Below are 16055 nucleotides of genomic sequence, written 5' to 3' on the forward strand. Positions count from 1 at the left end.
TGCTTACTGCTTCAGTTTCCTTGCTGGTTATGGGTCTGTTCAGGTTTTCTATTTCTTCCTATTTCAGTTTTGATAGTTTATACGTCTCTAGGAATGCATCCATTTCTTCCAGATTTCCTGATTTGTTGGCATATAGTTGCTCATAATATGTACTTGTATTTCTTTGGTGTTGGTTGTGATCTCTCTTTTTTCATTCATGATTTTATTCTGGTCCTTACTCTTTTCTTTTTGGTAAGTCTGGCCAGGGGGTTATCGATCTTATTCTTTCAAAGAACCGGCTCCTAGTTTCGTTGACTTGTTCTACTGCTCTTTTGGTTTCTATTTCATTTATTTCTGCTCTAATCTTTATTATTTCTCTTCTCCTGCTGGATTTAGGGTTTATTTACTGTTCTTTCTCCAGCTCCTTTAGGTGTAAGGTTAGGTTGTATATTTGAGACCTTTCTTGTTTCTTGAGAAAGACTTGTATTGCTATATACTTCTCTCTTAGGACTGCCTTTGCTGCATCCCAAAGGTTTTGAACAGTTGTGTTTTCATTTATTTCCATGAATTTTAAAAATTCTTCTTTAATTTCCTGGTTGACCCATTCATTCTTTAGTAGGATGCTCTTTAGCCTCCAAGTATTTAAGTTCTTTCCAAATTTCCTCTTGTGATTGAGTTCCAGTTTCAAAGCATTTTGATCCAAAAATATGCAGGGAATGATCCCAATCTTTTGGTACTGGTTGAAACCTGATTTGTGATCCAGTTTGTGATCTATTCTGGAGAACGTTCCATGTGCACTGAAGAAGAATGTGCATTCTGTTGCTTTAGGATGGAATGCTCTGAATATATCTGTGAAGTCCGTCTAGTTCAGTGTGTCATTCATAGCCCTTGTTTCCTTGTTGATCTTCTGCTTAGGTGATCTGTCCATTGCAATGAGTGGGGTGTTAAAGTCCCCCACTATTATTGTATTATCCCTTCCTCATCTCTTATTACAGTCTTTGATATAAGATCTAATTTCTCTGATATAAGGATTGCTACCCCAGCTTTCTTTTGATGTCCATTAGCATGATAAATTGTTTTCCACCCCCTCACTTTCAATCTGGAGGTGACTTTGGGTCTAAAATGAGTCTGTAGCAGACAGCATGTCAGTGGGTCTTTCTTTTTTATCCAGTCTGATTCCCTGTGTGTTTTGATTGGAGCATTTAGTGCATTTACATTCAGAGTAACTATTGAAAGATATGAATTTAGTGCCATTGTATTACGTGTAAAGTCACTGTTTCTGTATAATGTCTCTGTTCCTTTCTGGTCTATGTTACTTTTGGGCTCTCTCTTCGATTAAAGGATCCCTTTTATTATTTCTTGCAGGGCTGGTTTGGTGATCACAAATTCTTTCAGTTTTTGTTTGTCCTGGAAGCTTTTTATCACTCCTTCTATTTTGAATGATATCCTAGCTGGATAAAGTGTTCTTGGCTGCATATTTTTCTCATTTAGCACCCTGAATATATCATGCCAAGTCCTTTCTGGCCTGCCAGGTCTCTGTGGATAGGTCTGCTGCCAGTCTAATGTTTCTACCCTTGTAGGTTATAGACCTCTTGTCCTGAGCTGCTTTCAAGATTTTCTCTTTGTCTCTGAGATTTGCAAGTTTCACTATTATATGTCAGGGTGTTGACCTATTTTTATTGATTTTTGAGGGGGTTTCTGTGTGCCTCCTGGACTTCAGTGCCTGTTTCCTTCCCCAGATTAGGGAAGTTCTCAGCTATAATTTGCTCCGGTATACCTTCTGCCCCCACTTTCCTCTTCTTCTGGGATCCCAATTATTCTAATATTGTTTCACTTTATGGTATCAGTTATCTCTTGAATGCTCCCTTCATGATCCAGTAGTTGTTTATCTCTCTTTTTCTCAGGTTCTTTATTCTCCATCATTTTGTCTTCTATATCTAATTCTCTCTTCTGCCTCATTTATTCTAGCAGTTAGAGCCTCCATTTTTTATTGCATCTCATTAATAGCCTTTTAAATTTTGACTTGATTAGATTTTAGTTCTTTTATTTCTCTATAAAGGGATTCTTTAGTGTCTTCTATGCTTGTTTCAATCCCAGCTAGTATGTTTATGATCCTTACTCTGAACTGTAGTTCCAACATCTTACTTATATCCATACAGATTAGGTCCCTGGCAGTCTGTACTGCCTCTTTTTTTTTTTTTTTTTTTAAAGATTTTATTTATTTGTCAGAGAGAGAGCAAGCACAAGTAGGGGGAGTGGCAGGGAGAGGGAGAAGCAGGCTTCCCGCTGAGCAGGGAGCCGGATGCGGGACTCGATCCCAGGACCCTGGGATCATGACCTGAGCCGAAGGCAGACGCTTAATGACTGAGCCACCCAGGCGTCCCAGTCCATACTGCCTCTTGTTCTCTCTCTTTTTTTTTTTTTTGGATGTTTTTCTGTCTTGTCATTCTTGTAGAAAGTGGTCGCTTTTCTATTTGTAGAGTTGCAACTTTTTTTAGCTCTCCTGTTGAGTTCACAGGTGTTCAGAATAATTTGATAGCTATCTAGCTGAATTTCTGGGACCAGATGAAACTAAGGTCTCCTATTCCTCTGCCATCTTGGACTGTCCTCTGTCGGAGTCAGTATTTAAATGCAGGTAGGTACAGTCTCTAGGGTCAGTATCTTCAACCACTTCCTAATACTGCCTCTGGCTTACTTATGTATTTAGCATGTTAAAAGCTATTAAGATCTATCTGTTAGTTGATTTTATCCACATGAAGATGTTAAGAATTTGAAATTTAGGGGCACATGGGTGGCTCGGGTAGTGATCCCGGGGTCTTGGGATCAAGTCCCACATTGGGCTCCCTGCTCAGCCGGGGAGTCTACTCCCTCTCCTTTTGCTGCTCCCTTTGCTTGTGCTTTCTCTCATTCCCTCTCCCACTCTCTGTCAAATAAATAAATAAAATCTTTAAAAAAACATTTGAAATTTATGTTTAGAGTTTAGGCAAAATCCTAGATTGATGGATGATTTCCATGGAGCTTTTATATAACGAGTAAGATAGATGAACTCAGTAAAGAAGATGTCGAATAAAAAGAGAAGCAAGTATAGAGCCTTCAGGGAACTCTTTTTTTTTTTTTTTTTTTTTTACACATTATGTATATTAACATATTTACAATCAAATATTTTTAAAAGACTAGAAAATATGGGGCAAGGAAACATGACAGAACATGGCATGCTGAAGTTGATTTGAATCTAATGTTGATCAGTTATTTGTAGGCCATGAAAGTTTTTAATATCAAGAAAAGATGTCCTCTGTTATGGATAAGTAATGAGTACAGCTTAATCTTTCATTTGATTTACTTTTGGAAATCTTAGAGAAATGCCCATAATCTGCAGAAACACAGCAAACCATAAGATACTTTAGAAACTAAAAAAGCAAAATTGAAAATTTAGTTATTTGCTGTTTGTTATGCTGTGTACAATATATCAAATATTCCCAATTTTATTAGTTTTATTCAATTTTTTATTGAAAGATAGTTGACATACAACATTATATTATTTTCAGGGGCACGCTGTAGCAATTCTGTCCATTCTGCAGTGCTCAACACAATAGGTGTAGTTACCATCTGTCACCAAACAGTGTTATTACAATATTGTTGACCACATTCCCTTTGCTGTGATTCTAATCTCTGTGACTTATTTTACCCCTGGAGGTTTGTATCTCTTAATCCCCTCCACCTCTTTTGAAGAAGATGCAGAATAAAAAGAGAAACAAATATACAACCTTCAGGGAACTCTTGATATTTAGACATGATGAGGCTAAAGAAATTTATTAGAGGAGGAAGAGCAGGAGCGACCCGAGAAGGGGAAGATGGTGGTAGCAAAGGGAAGAGGCAGACCAACACACGTGGACTGTGCTTGCCAACCAGCGCAACAGACCCGTTAGAAGGATGGGTCTGAGAAACTGCCCCTGGTCCAGCCGCCAGGTCATTCATGACCTTGGAGAGCACAGTTTATGCAATTCAGAGTGCAAAAAACTGAGGATTGCAAGGGAGGGGATGCACTACAGGTGGCCCTGTAGCCCAGCCTTTCAAGGACTCAACCCAGGAGAAGCATGCTGCGATAGATAGGTGTGAAGCAGGCACAGGTGGGGGGGGTGATGTGAAAGCAGCATGAACAATCAGGTGGAGAGTGGCCCATTAGCCCGGAACTCCGTAAGAGCCCTTCTTCAGATGGGCTAGAAGAAAGGATGGGGAAATAGAAACAGATGTGATCGGAAGGGTTAAGAGTGAGTAAGTTCACCGCAGGCAGTCTGCATTTTTTCAGTCGAATAGGAGGCAGTGAAAGGAAATTCATAGACAAGCCACTCAGGCTCCTGAGAGGCTGGCTATCAGGATTATTGGTGCAGAGGAAAAATTTGAAAGAATGACAGAAGTCTCTCATCTAAACAATACAAACTGACACATTTGCCGGGATGTGTCTCTAGGCAGGAAATTAATTTATCGAAGTGGAAAGTGGTACAAAACAGAAGAGGAGAATGAACTGAGACAAAGGAAAACTTGACTGTATTTGATGGAGGCCTTTTTAGACAGCCAGACTTAGTGGTTCACAGAACCACTTCCCAGGGGAAACCCGAGCACTCTGAGTGGTGAGAAACAGCTTGAGTTTGGTTAAAACTGCACTGCCAAAGCTCGGGGGAAGAAGCACTCTATAAAAAAGGGAGATGTCCAGCAGGGAGGTCTCTGCCTTAGATGCTACTCCGGGTAAGGTCTTGTGCAGTCTTCAGTTTAACTGATTGTCTCTAGAGCCATCTTTAGTTGGAATGACATCGGCTTGCACTATTTCAGATGTGTTGTTGTAATGACTTGAGGGGCCTGGGGGAAAAGGACTAAAGTGATTCAGTAATTACGAGCATGGAACTAAAAAAGCACCCCCATCAATCCATCAGTGGGCCTTTTGGGGGTTGCTTTGAAAGACATCAGGAGGAACTTATCCAGGTGTGTGTAGTATTTTATTTTTTTTTAAGATTTTATTTACTTATTTGAGGGAGAGAGTGCATGAGCAATGGTGGGCGGGGGTGGGGGACTAGAGGGGCAGAGGGAGAGGTAAGAGAGAATCCCAACCAGGCCCCACACCCAGCGTGGAGCCTGTCACAGGGCTTGGTCTCACTACGTTGAGCCAATGACCTGAGCTGAAACCAAGAATTGGACGCTCAACCGACTGTGCCACCCAGCTGCCCCATGTGTAGCATTTTAGATAGTCATGATATTCTTGACTTCAGTGGTTCTCAGTGGGCTGGCCACATAATTTGTAGAGCCCTGTGTAAAATGAAAATGTGTGGCCCCTTGTTCAAAAAGCAGGAAAAAAGCAATGTTAAAGGTACTAACATAAAAAGTTTTTCCTTCTACACTCTCTCCCTTGACTTGTCCTCATGTTTGCTCTTTAATATCGTTCTCAGTGAAGAGAAATTAAAAATTTAAGTAATTAGCATGATTTGTACTGTTTATATGCTGTGCAAGGCCAGTGTTAAATGCGAACATAAGAGCATTTGACACATCTGCAGAATTACTGAAATCACACACTTCGTATTTTGTAATTTGTATGTGCATATGTGTATTGTTCTTACCAGAACGTGAAAACACTGCCCAAAACTAACTACTTTTATTCACTTCTTGATACCTGCATTCTATTAATCTTTGTCTTACAGAAGGAAGGGCTGGCTTTAAGGAAGGACTGAAAAGAAAAAGAACCATGGGTTGCCCTATCTTTCCTTTTCTTTCTGTGCCATTATTTTCACTGTACATGGTCAGCTAATACAGGGAAGTAATAGGAGTAAGAGGATATGATAGGGTTCCTTGGTTGTTTGTGTTTCTTAGAAAGACATTGCTTTGTTTCTACATATGCAAAGTGAGTTGTGGTTTCTTTGAATGGAAAGCATGGCTTCTGGGAGCTGTCAGCACCCACCCACCTACTCACTTAGTTGTCTTTGTAACACACTTACCTTGAACTAATCTTGCTGGACTCCCATGCATCATGAATCCACAGAAATTCTGTGCTCTTGGGTCATGGCAAACACTGTAAGAATGGTGGCCACACATACTAAACAGGATCTCCTCTGCTCACACGCATGCTCCGTTTCCCCATTAGACCTCACTTAACAAACCACAAGTTCAAAGTTAAATTAAGAATCTCAGAATGATGACAGCAGAGCATTAAACCAAGCATGGAGCATTTCTGAGCATGGGGTCCTGTGTGACAACATAGGTCACAAGTCCATGAAGATTTCCCTGTTCTCAGAGGTCAAAGAGCACACTTTTAAGCCTGTTTCCCTCTGGTCCTAAAGACTCCCCTTCCTTATCAAAGTTTGCAATGGGTCAGGTTTGTGTCTGGTATCCCAGGGACCCTCTCCTGGCCATCAGCACTGTTATTTTTGCCTTTCATACATTTTTTGAATCACTCTCAATTACCTCTGCCATTGCCTTGGTTCACATCCCTGTCAGCTCTTATGTAGGTCCTGTGGTGTCTACGTGGGGTGTCCCTCCCCAACAAATGAGGGCCCCCAAATGTGGGGTGATGATTGGGTCAAAGCCAGTGGTGCAAGAATTCACCTGAGGCAGAACAAAGGAGATAGAAGTTTATTGCATACACCACGGGGGGTTGGGGCAGCCAGGAGAGCAGAGGAGAGAGACTGTCAGCAATGAGGCAGTGGGTGGAGGCTGTTTTTAAAGTGGGGAGATGAGGAGGTATGGTGCTGTATGGAATTCTCCCATTTTTGGTAACTCTGCCTAATTGTAAATAGCCCATTGGTTGGTTAGGGCTGATGGATATATATATTTTTAAAGATTTATTTATTTATTAGAGAGATTGAAAGAGTGAGTGGGGCAGGGTGGGGGGGGGATAGTGGGGGTGGGAGCAGAGGGAGAGAATCCCCAAGCAGACTTCTCACTGAGTGCAGAGCCCGACGTGGGGCCGCATCTCATGACCCACGAGTCAGACGCTTAACCGACTGAGTCATCCAGGTGCCCCAGGCCAATGGATATTTTGAGGTGGGTCACCTGAGGGCCTGTTTGTATTCAACCAGGGGGTCGCTGCGGGCCCTTTCTACATTCCATTGCTCAAGCCTCCTGCCTAAAAGCAGTCCCTACACACCCTGCAGTTAGTTTCTTCCCTGTATTCTACGACACATTGCCAGACAAATCTTCCAAATAATATTGGGTGTGAGGCTACCCTGCCTGCCCCAGAAAGCTTTATTTGACCTCCTGTGGGCTGTGGCTAATGGCGGGGTTTTTATACTGGTGGTCCTGGGGTGGAGACTGCAGGGAGATAGGTTTGGTTTGACCTACACAGTATTTAAAGAAATTTAAGCCAATACTTAAAGTTTGGGAGATTTCACCTAATTGAAATCCAGATTTTAAAAACATGAAATCTGGCTACTCTGGGCTCGTGTTTCCTTGTGTTGGGCTGATGCCCCTAGAGAACAGGAGGACCTGTGGACTTGGGAAAGAAGACATTTGGATTTACTTTTAGGGCAGATTGACTCATTGTTCTGGCACAATCATCACTTTCACTTATGTAAATTTAAAGCAAACATCTGCCTATTGTCCTCAGGGAATGCTGATCTTTTAGTCTGAGAAATTAAGTTCTCCACCTTCATAATGGAATGTATGCTTTGTAGCAGCCCTTGCTTACTTTTTTTTCGGAGAAATATTTCTTAGGTCTCACCTGGTCAGCGTCAGCACAGGTCACCTGGAGGTCACCTTGTGACCTCAACTGGTCTTGGCCTTTTTTTCCACGCTTGTCTTCCCCTGTCCTGCTGGGCTGAGACCCAGGCTCTGCCCCTCTGGAGTGCTTTAAGTCCACCCCACCTTTTCTCCTACTCCTACTGGCTCTTCTCTTTGTTTGAACCATTCCTTCTCTTTCCTCCAGGCCCACTTGAAGCAGTTCAGGAAACCTTTGCTGAGAGCCTCTGTCAGAGCTCAGCGCGCAAACTGTGCTGGAGGCAGGTAACGAAATTTTGGGATTTTGAGATGCTCAAGTACCAAGTGGGTGGTGAGTTCAGGGTGTTTCTGAGGATTCATTCCAGCCTGATGATTTTGAGATGTTCTGATCTGTGCAGTGCTGGTGCCTATATATGGCCAGGCATTTGGCATCTAGCTGTTTTTTGAAATCGTATTTCGTGAGAGGAGCTTGATTCGCACCCTCTCAGGGCATCATAAGGGCAACACTAGCATCAGTCTCCATTTTACAGATGAGGAAACCGTTTTCTTCAAAACTGGCACTCCAAATAGCTTTCCACACCTATGTCTTTTTTTTTTTCCAATTAACAGTTGATAATTTTTTTAAAAATTTTAAAATTTTATTATGTTAGTCACCAAACAATTCATCATTAGTTTTTGATTCATTGTTTTCATATAATACCCAGTGCTCCATGCAGCATGTGCCCTCTTTAATACCCATCACCAGGCTAACTCATCCCCCCACCCCCCTTCCCCTCTAGAACCCTCAGTTTGTTTCTCAGAGTCCATAGTCTCTCATGGTTCGTCTCCCCCTCCGATTTCCCCCCCTTCATTTTTCCCTTCCTTCTCGTAATGTCCTCCATGCTATTCCTTATGTTCCACAAATAAGTGAAACCATATGATAATTGACTTTCTCTGCTTGACTTATTTCACTTAGCATGATCTCCTCCAGTCCCATCCATGTTGATGTAAAAGTTGGGTATTCATCCTTTTTTTTTTAATCTGTTAGATTTTTTTTTTATTATGTTAGCACCGTACATTACATCATTAGTTTTTGATGTAGTGTTCCATGATTCATTGTTTGTGTATAATACCCAGTGCTCCATTCAATACATGCCCTCCTTAATACCCATCACCAGGCTAACCCATCCTCCCACCACCCTCCCCTCTAGAACCCTCAGTTTGTTTCTCAGAGTCCATCATCTCTCATGGTTCATCTCCCCCTCCGATTTCCTTCCCTTCATTCTTCCCCTCCTGCTAGCGTCTTCTTCTTTTTCTTTCTTTTTTTTTTTAAACATATAATGTATTATTTGTTTCGGAGGTACAGATCTGTGATTCATCAGTCTTGCACAATTCACAGCGCTCACCATAGCACATACCCTCCCCAATGTCCATCACCCAGCCGCCCCATCCCTCCCACCCCCCACCGCTCCAGCAACCCTCAGTTTGTTTCCTGAGATTAAGAATTCCTCTGGAGAGTGTTATGCTGAGCGAAATAAGTCAATCAGAGAAGGACATGTATCCACATCTATGTCTTATTTCTTCAAATAGGTTATATACTTGTCGAAGGCCACGACTGTGCTTTTGCCAGACTCTGTTATCTGTCATCATCCATAAATGTTTACGTGATGAGAGAAATGGTTTACTCGACCAGTGTGCACCAAGGCCGACTTGACAAGGCTCCATGGGGGTGGGTGCAGAGGAGACTCAAGTAGAAAAGATGGGTGTGTCTCGTAAGTTATACTAGAAGATAGGCCTCCTACCTGTGCACAAATACAGTACCGAGTTCTGGATCCCGAGCTTTGAAGTTAGATGGGCCTCGCTGTGTCTGTCTCCTCCTTTGTAAAATGCAGGCAACGAGAGCATGTAATTTGTACCAGTGGTTTTCAGCTGGGGTGATTTTTGCCCTGTGGGAGTCATTTGGCGATGTCAGGAAACCTTCTTCATGTTACAACTGGGGATGGAGGGAGGACCGACATTTAGTGAGTAGAGTCCAGGGATGCTGCTGAACACCCTACGGTGCAGGGGACAGAACAAGGAATTACAAAGAACTACACTGACAGGAGTGCTGAAGTTGAGAAACCCTGCCTCATTGGTTTGTAAAGATGAAGCCAGGTAATGGATGTCATCTCAAAGATTATAAAATCAGCTTTTAGGGGGGTGACCCCCAAAAGGCTCAATTTCCGTGGCATCTGTGATTCTTGCCAAGGAAAACCCTTTGTGATAAGGATTTTGAGCTCTCCTGTTTAGAGGACTCACTGGGGAGATTGTTTGTGTTACATTGTGTACTCACATGAGCTGGCTGGATTTATCGGAGCTGTAAAAACAATTGTTAATTTTTAGGGTGTTCCTGGTAAACTTCCTGCTTGCTTAACCAGTTTGTTCTGTGGAGATAATTTTGGTGTGTGGGTTTAAATCCTCTGATGGAAAATGTTTTGGTTAATGAATTTCCAAAATATATTTTGACAAGTGGGAGGTGAAAAGTTTTTGTTTTCACATCAAGACGCCTCATGTTTTTCTAGCCCTAGATTTAAAACAAAGTCTCTCTCCCCTCAGTTTACTGCCTTACCTGCCCACTGCACCCATTTGGGTATTTGTGGGAGTGGTTTGGAGGGCTGTTGGATTTCCATCTCTTCTTTGTTGGGTTTGCAGGGGAGATTGTTATTTAAATTTTTTTGTAATTATTAAAGTAATATGCACCTTACAGAAGATTTTAGTAATATAGAAAAACCATAAAGATGTAGTAAAAAAAAAAAAGTTATCGGTAATCCTACCACACAAAGGTATAACTACGTTGCTGTGTTTCTGTCCATTTTTAAAATTTATATATTTTTTCCATATTTGTAATATTCTGAGTCTATGATTTGTGTTTCCCCCTTTTTATTTTACTTATTTTGTCTTTCCCCACACTACAAAAATAACTAAATATTATTTCTAAGGACTGTAAAATATTCCACCTAGGGATGTTTCATGATTAATCCGATTGCGGAGCCTGTTTTCAGTATTTGATGAATATCATATATCATTTGATGAATATCAATTATGCCGTCAGCATTTCCTGTCTTTCAGATCATTTTTATTTTTATCATAGATAACCAGAAGTAGAAAAAAAGGATGGGCATGCATATGGATATCTTGATTGATATTGCTATTGGTTGCCAAAAATGTGTATACTGATTTTTGCCACCAGCAGCAGAGTGATAGTCTCATTTTAATAATATTTGGCAGTTTTCTAGGGGAAAAGATATTTCATTTTTCTTTTTTGTTTATTTGATATTAATGAGATCAAATAGTTTATATGACTGTTAACTGCATTTCCTGTTTAACAAACTGTTCATGAACTTTACCCATTTATTATTTATTATTGGGGATTCGTAGTTTTCTCATTTGTCATAGACTATGTTATTAACCCTTATTAACCTTCTCACATATTTTGACCTAGTTTTTTTTTTCCTCTAATATTCTATTTGGTTTGTCTTTCAATTTTGTTTTTAGTCGTATAGAAGTATAAAATTTTTATGTAGTCAGATCTTGATTTTTCTTCTTCACGGTCTTCAACCTTCCTTTGTCTTTACTGAAATGAACGCTTTTCTGTTCTGGAGGTCACTATACTGAATTGTCAATATTTAAAATTCTGCCCCCACTCTGCACCACTATAGAGTTTCTCAATGAGGATAAATGGGCCTCGAGTGCTTGATCCAATCTGGGCACCCACCATGAAAAAACCTCCCCATCTGTGTGTGTGTGTGTGGTGGGGGTGTGTGTGGGTGGGCATGAGTGAGTAGGGAAAGTTGATGAGAAAGGGTGGGGCTCCTATTGGGTCATGGCTTGTTTGGTCTTAATTTCCTTTCCCACAGGGTAGACGTGAGCTTCCCTGAAGGCAGGGGCTTCCATCCGTTCTTACATGCCTGAGTAACTGGGACCAGTAGCTTGCCTAGCAAACTGTGGCAGTGCCTGGCACAGAGCTGGCCATGACCATTCTTTTATTTCTCTAGTGCCAGAGAAGGTTCACTGAGTGGAGACTGTGGCCAAGTCCCTTCCACTCCTTACGCCTTAAGTTTCATTCTCTTGGGCTCCAGACTCTGTTGCTCAGGCCTCATTAAGGTAATTCACTGCCATGTGGGTGGATTTCCCCTGGTGCCATTCACCAGCTGAAGCTTGAAGAGAAAGGTAATAATAGCAAATACAAATAGTGCTTACTTGTTTTGCAAAGTGCTTCGACTACAGCTTTTTTATATGCTTCTCCCCTCAACCTTAGGAGGTTAAATACTATTTTCATCTCCATTAATTTGGAGGAAACCACCACTCAATAGAAGCATAATTAAAATCTAGAGCTTCAGACCCCAGAGCTGATCCTCTGTACTTAGGAAACAATTCCGTTGTTGTAATTTCTGGTTGTAATTTCTTGGTGGTACTACTGGGCAGGAGGTAGGCAGCAACTTTGGGTTTTGGAGTCAGGCATATCTTGGATGGAATCCCAGTAGAGTGCTGTCTTAAGATTGTAACTTTGTGACTCGTCCAGCCTGAGCTGTGGTTTTTTGTCTGTAAATGGAAGCAACAGTGCCTACCTTGCAGGGATATGAGAAAGATTAAATTGAGGTTATATATACAAGATGCCTAGCACAGCACCTGGCTTACTCATTGCAGGAGCTCAGTAAGGATTGCTGCCTAGTCTTTAAAGCTAAAAATGCTTCTGTTCTTTTTTGTTAAAAAAAAATTTCAGAATAACTGGCAAACCTGCTCAGACTTGTGAAATTTTAGTAAATATTACTTATATTTCAGTGCAAGAAACATTTATCTGGCCTATTTATTATCCTGTTGAATAGATGATTTTGTTTTCTGTTATGGATGTCAACTCCTTCTCTGAAATCCTTCTGCTTGGAGAACTTTGTGATGAATCCCCAGCTTAGGACTGTACTCACAGCCAAAATAAAACATGTTTTGTCTACATGTTTATGTAAAAAAGCACAGGCCGTTTTTTTGGAAGGGCCATAACCTAGTCATTCCTTTACACATAGTTGAGATTTTTGGCATCATTCATGTTACTTGTTACTTGCCCCATGTATCATAAACATTCAGGTAACAAAGCACTCTTAAAAAGGAAGTTGTAGGGACGCCTGGGTGGCTCAGTCATTTAAGCATCTGCCTTCAGCTCAGGTCATGATCCCAGGGTCCTGGATCGAGTCCTTGGCTCAGGTCATGATCCCAGGGTCCTGGGATCGAGTCCTGCATTGGGCTCCTTGCTCAGTAGAGAGTCTGCTTCTCCCTCTGCCTGCTGCTCCCCCTGCTTGTGTGCTCATGCTCACTCACTCTCTCTCTTAAAAAAGAAAAAGTTGTAGGAAATCATGAGAGAAGAGAAAGTTGCTTAGGTAACTCAGGAGAACAGTTGTTACTTAAATTTCCATTTTTCATACCATATATAAATTGAGTTGGATCTGATTGGTCCTTATGCTGGATTTTGTCATCCACATAAAAAGCCTCCACTAATATTATGAAATTCTGCCTAAAGAATTTCAACATGAGGATGGTCTTGCCATTTAACTTCTACTGTGTTTATTCAGATTTTTTTCACTTTAATAAATTGAACCAAGTAATTATAAATGTTAGCTTAGAGTTCTCTTATAATCCAATGCAGCCTTGTTTCTTACGAAGTTAAAGATAATGCCCTTTGTCAATCTTTTTTAAAATGTATCTTACATCTTCTTACTTTTGTCCCTGAAGCCATGGTTGCATTTTCAACAATACACCATCTTAGTATTGGAATGGGGAAAGGTTAATGTGAGTGGGGCTTTATTGGGTTAATAACTAACCTTCTTGTTCTTATTCTGGGAGATTTAGTCTGTTGTCCTATGGTTTCTTCATCTCCCATGGAATGGAGGAGACATGGTGGTAGGAATGGAGAGACAAAGATGGGAAAGCCTCTTTTTAATGTAATTTATAGAAGTTACATAAGTTAGAGTCATAAATTAGTTGCATTTTTATATAATTCATGCCATATGTATATGCTTTACATAACACATGGATACAGTTAAGTATCAATGATTAAGTGAAATTTACGTGATTTCTAAGTTCCTTATTTCTAGAGTTCAAGGACCAAAGTGAATGAACTGTTGGCAAAATCTTGTGACTATTGTAAAGTGAGTGTAGGACATTGTAAAATGCCACACCCAGTTTTAATGGTAGGTAGGCAGTTGTTTTCCTAAAATTCAGGCCTAATGTTTGATTTCTTAATTTGCAGCCAAAGTGGACATTTGGGGGCAGAGGTGGGAGTGTTGATAACGGTAAAGAGAGTAGATTAAGCATGGAAGAATAAAATCGATGCTGATATGACTATTAATTTACAGGATACAAAGGCCTAAAGACTGTCTGTGCTTTGTGTTCTTGAGATAGCAATCTAGTTGGGCCGCCCTGAGCCCATCACTTCAGCCAGATCGTTTTGGCACCAGCCCTCTGAAACAAAGCCTGAGAATGTAGAGTTTTACCAGGCATTTCTTGTTGCTGGCTGGTTGGCTTATGGAGTAAATAGAGTAATTAGCTCTCATTAGCACTCCCACAAGCTGTAATGCATCCACCTGAGGCGAAGAGACGCTTGCTTCTGTTCCTGAAAATGTGAAAATCCCCATCTGATCTCTTCAGTCTGAGCATTTTTGCACTGCAGGAACAGAATGCCAATTTGGCAAGAATAAAATCCACCAAGTGTCTCAAATGACAGTAGCAAATCCTACTGACCAGGGTGGAAGGCTTTCCTAAGAGCGATGACTGTGTCTAAGAAATTGGTGAGCCTTAGATAGCCTTTTCTTCTTTCCCCCTCACCCCGCTTCTTGTGTATTTGACTAACACGAACCAGGTTAGTTCAGAGATTGAACACTGGTGGTCCTCTGACTTGATCTCCTTTGCCTCTTGTCAGCTGTAATTCAGAAGTTGTGGTATCAACAGAGTGTCTGGGTTGTTTCAAGTCTTTGAGAAAGAGAGACCTCTAAGGGTGGTTTGTGGCCCTGTTCAGGACCACCTGCCCTGGATAGTCCTTGTTCCTCTGAAATACAGATCTGTAGTTATGAAGTTGGGGGCCAGAAGGCACATGGAGGAGGCAAAGTCTTGGGGCTTTGTACACAATCCTGGAGAAATATATCAAAAAACTGCAAATTGGCGGGTTTTATAGGAAAGAACCCTGAACCAAGAATCTGGCAATCTGATCCCAACATTGATTAGGTATGTGATCCTGGGCATAAAAGTGAGCTAATAAAACCAGCCCTGCCCTCAGAGGGAGAGCTGTGAGGGTCCAATGAGACATTGTGTAAAAAGCGATAAAACGTTAAGCAGGAGTGTGATTTTTAAGTTGAGTTTTTCATATGGAGTACGTTATCTGCATTTTTAACATTCTGAACCCAAACCTTTGGTAATAAGATACAGACACTGCAAATACCTGCTATTGCTCTGACTTCTACTTTTGTGACATCCCTCACTCCATCGCGGGCCCTCAACTGGGCTGGAGCCTGAATGACTGGTGGACGGTTTCTCAAGCGTTCCTGGAAGTTGGTACAGCCTCCTGGGCAATGCTGTAGCAGTAGCTCTTGATTCTTGCTCAGGCCCGTCTGCCATCTGCTTTCTTGGGGATGCAGTAAATACCGCGACGTCGTCAATAACCTGTCAGCTCCACGAATTGTTCCCTCTTATTGAAAGTTTGAGATGCTGGGGATAAAGTGTTCAGGACTTCGTTTCATACTTCTATGTAGAACTGTTTAAGTAGCTTGAGACTGATTTCCTAGTATTTGAGGTCCTGAAGCAAGTATGCCTTATGTGGGGACTGGCAGGCTCCATTGGTTAAGGTTGAAAACATCAGACCCGGCATCCTGTGATCCGGTGTCAGTTTTCAGTGCCACACGATGTTGTGATGGGCACCTCGCTAGCCTGGCAATGTCTCACCTTACTTGTGACCCTGTGATATTCCTGGGCATTATTTAAGTCCTGTCCCTGTTGATTGCCTTGGGTTGGTATTCAGAAAGTGATCTGGGCTATCAAAAATGTAATTATTAAACCAAGTCATAATTATTTTTCAAAGACTGTTTTCGGCCTTCCTAGGACCTCTGATAGTATGTTGTGATAGAACATGTGTAGGGCCTGTAACTTCCTCAGTAGAATTGAAAAAAATAACTTTCTACACTTAGAAAACACCAAACAGCCTGTCTTTGATGAGATACACTGGATGCGTCCTGAGACCAGGAATTGGGTGCTGAGGGATTTTAGGGCTGAGGAAAAGGTAGTAGGATTCAGCGGAGGAGAAGCTGACCAGCAATGCAGTTGCAGTGGAGGCCCCAGCTGCCCTTATGGGGAGCATTGGGGTTGGGATGGCCCCAGTGGAG

The 16055-nt window shown here is 41.5% G+C and overlaps 1 protein-coding gene across 9 annotated transcripts in view; it reads left to right on the top strand.

Moving 5' to 3' along the window:
- The window catches only part of PPFIBP1 (PPFIB scaffold protein 1), a 171235-nt gene that overhangs the window by 7758 nt on the left and 147422 nt on the right, over window positions 1-16055 (top strand). For 7 of the 9 annotated variants that reach the window (XM_081821372.1, XM_081821376.1, XM_081821370.1 and 4 more), the window contains exon 2: window positions 7886-7962. The exons of the other annotated variants lie outside the window; for them this stretch is intronic. The gene's annotated coding sequence lies outside the window, so the exon portion shown is untranslated. The remainder of the gene's footprint in view (window positions 1-7885; window positions 7963-16055) is intronic. 9 annotated transcript variants of the gene reach the window in all.

Source organism: Leptonychotes weddellii, chromosome 5, assembly GCF_054177405.1.
Source record: "Leptonychotes weddellii isolate Sample4059 chromosome 5, ASM5417740v2, whole genome shotgun sequence".
NCBI classification, from domain to species: domain Eukaryota; kingdom Metazoa; phylum Chordata; class Mammalia; order Carnivora; family Phocidae; genus Leptonychotes; species Leptonychotes weddellii.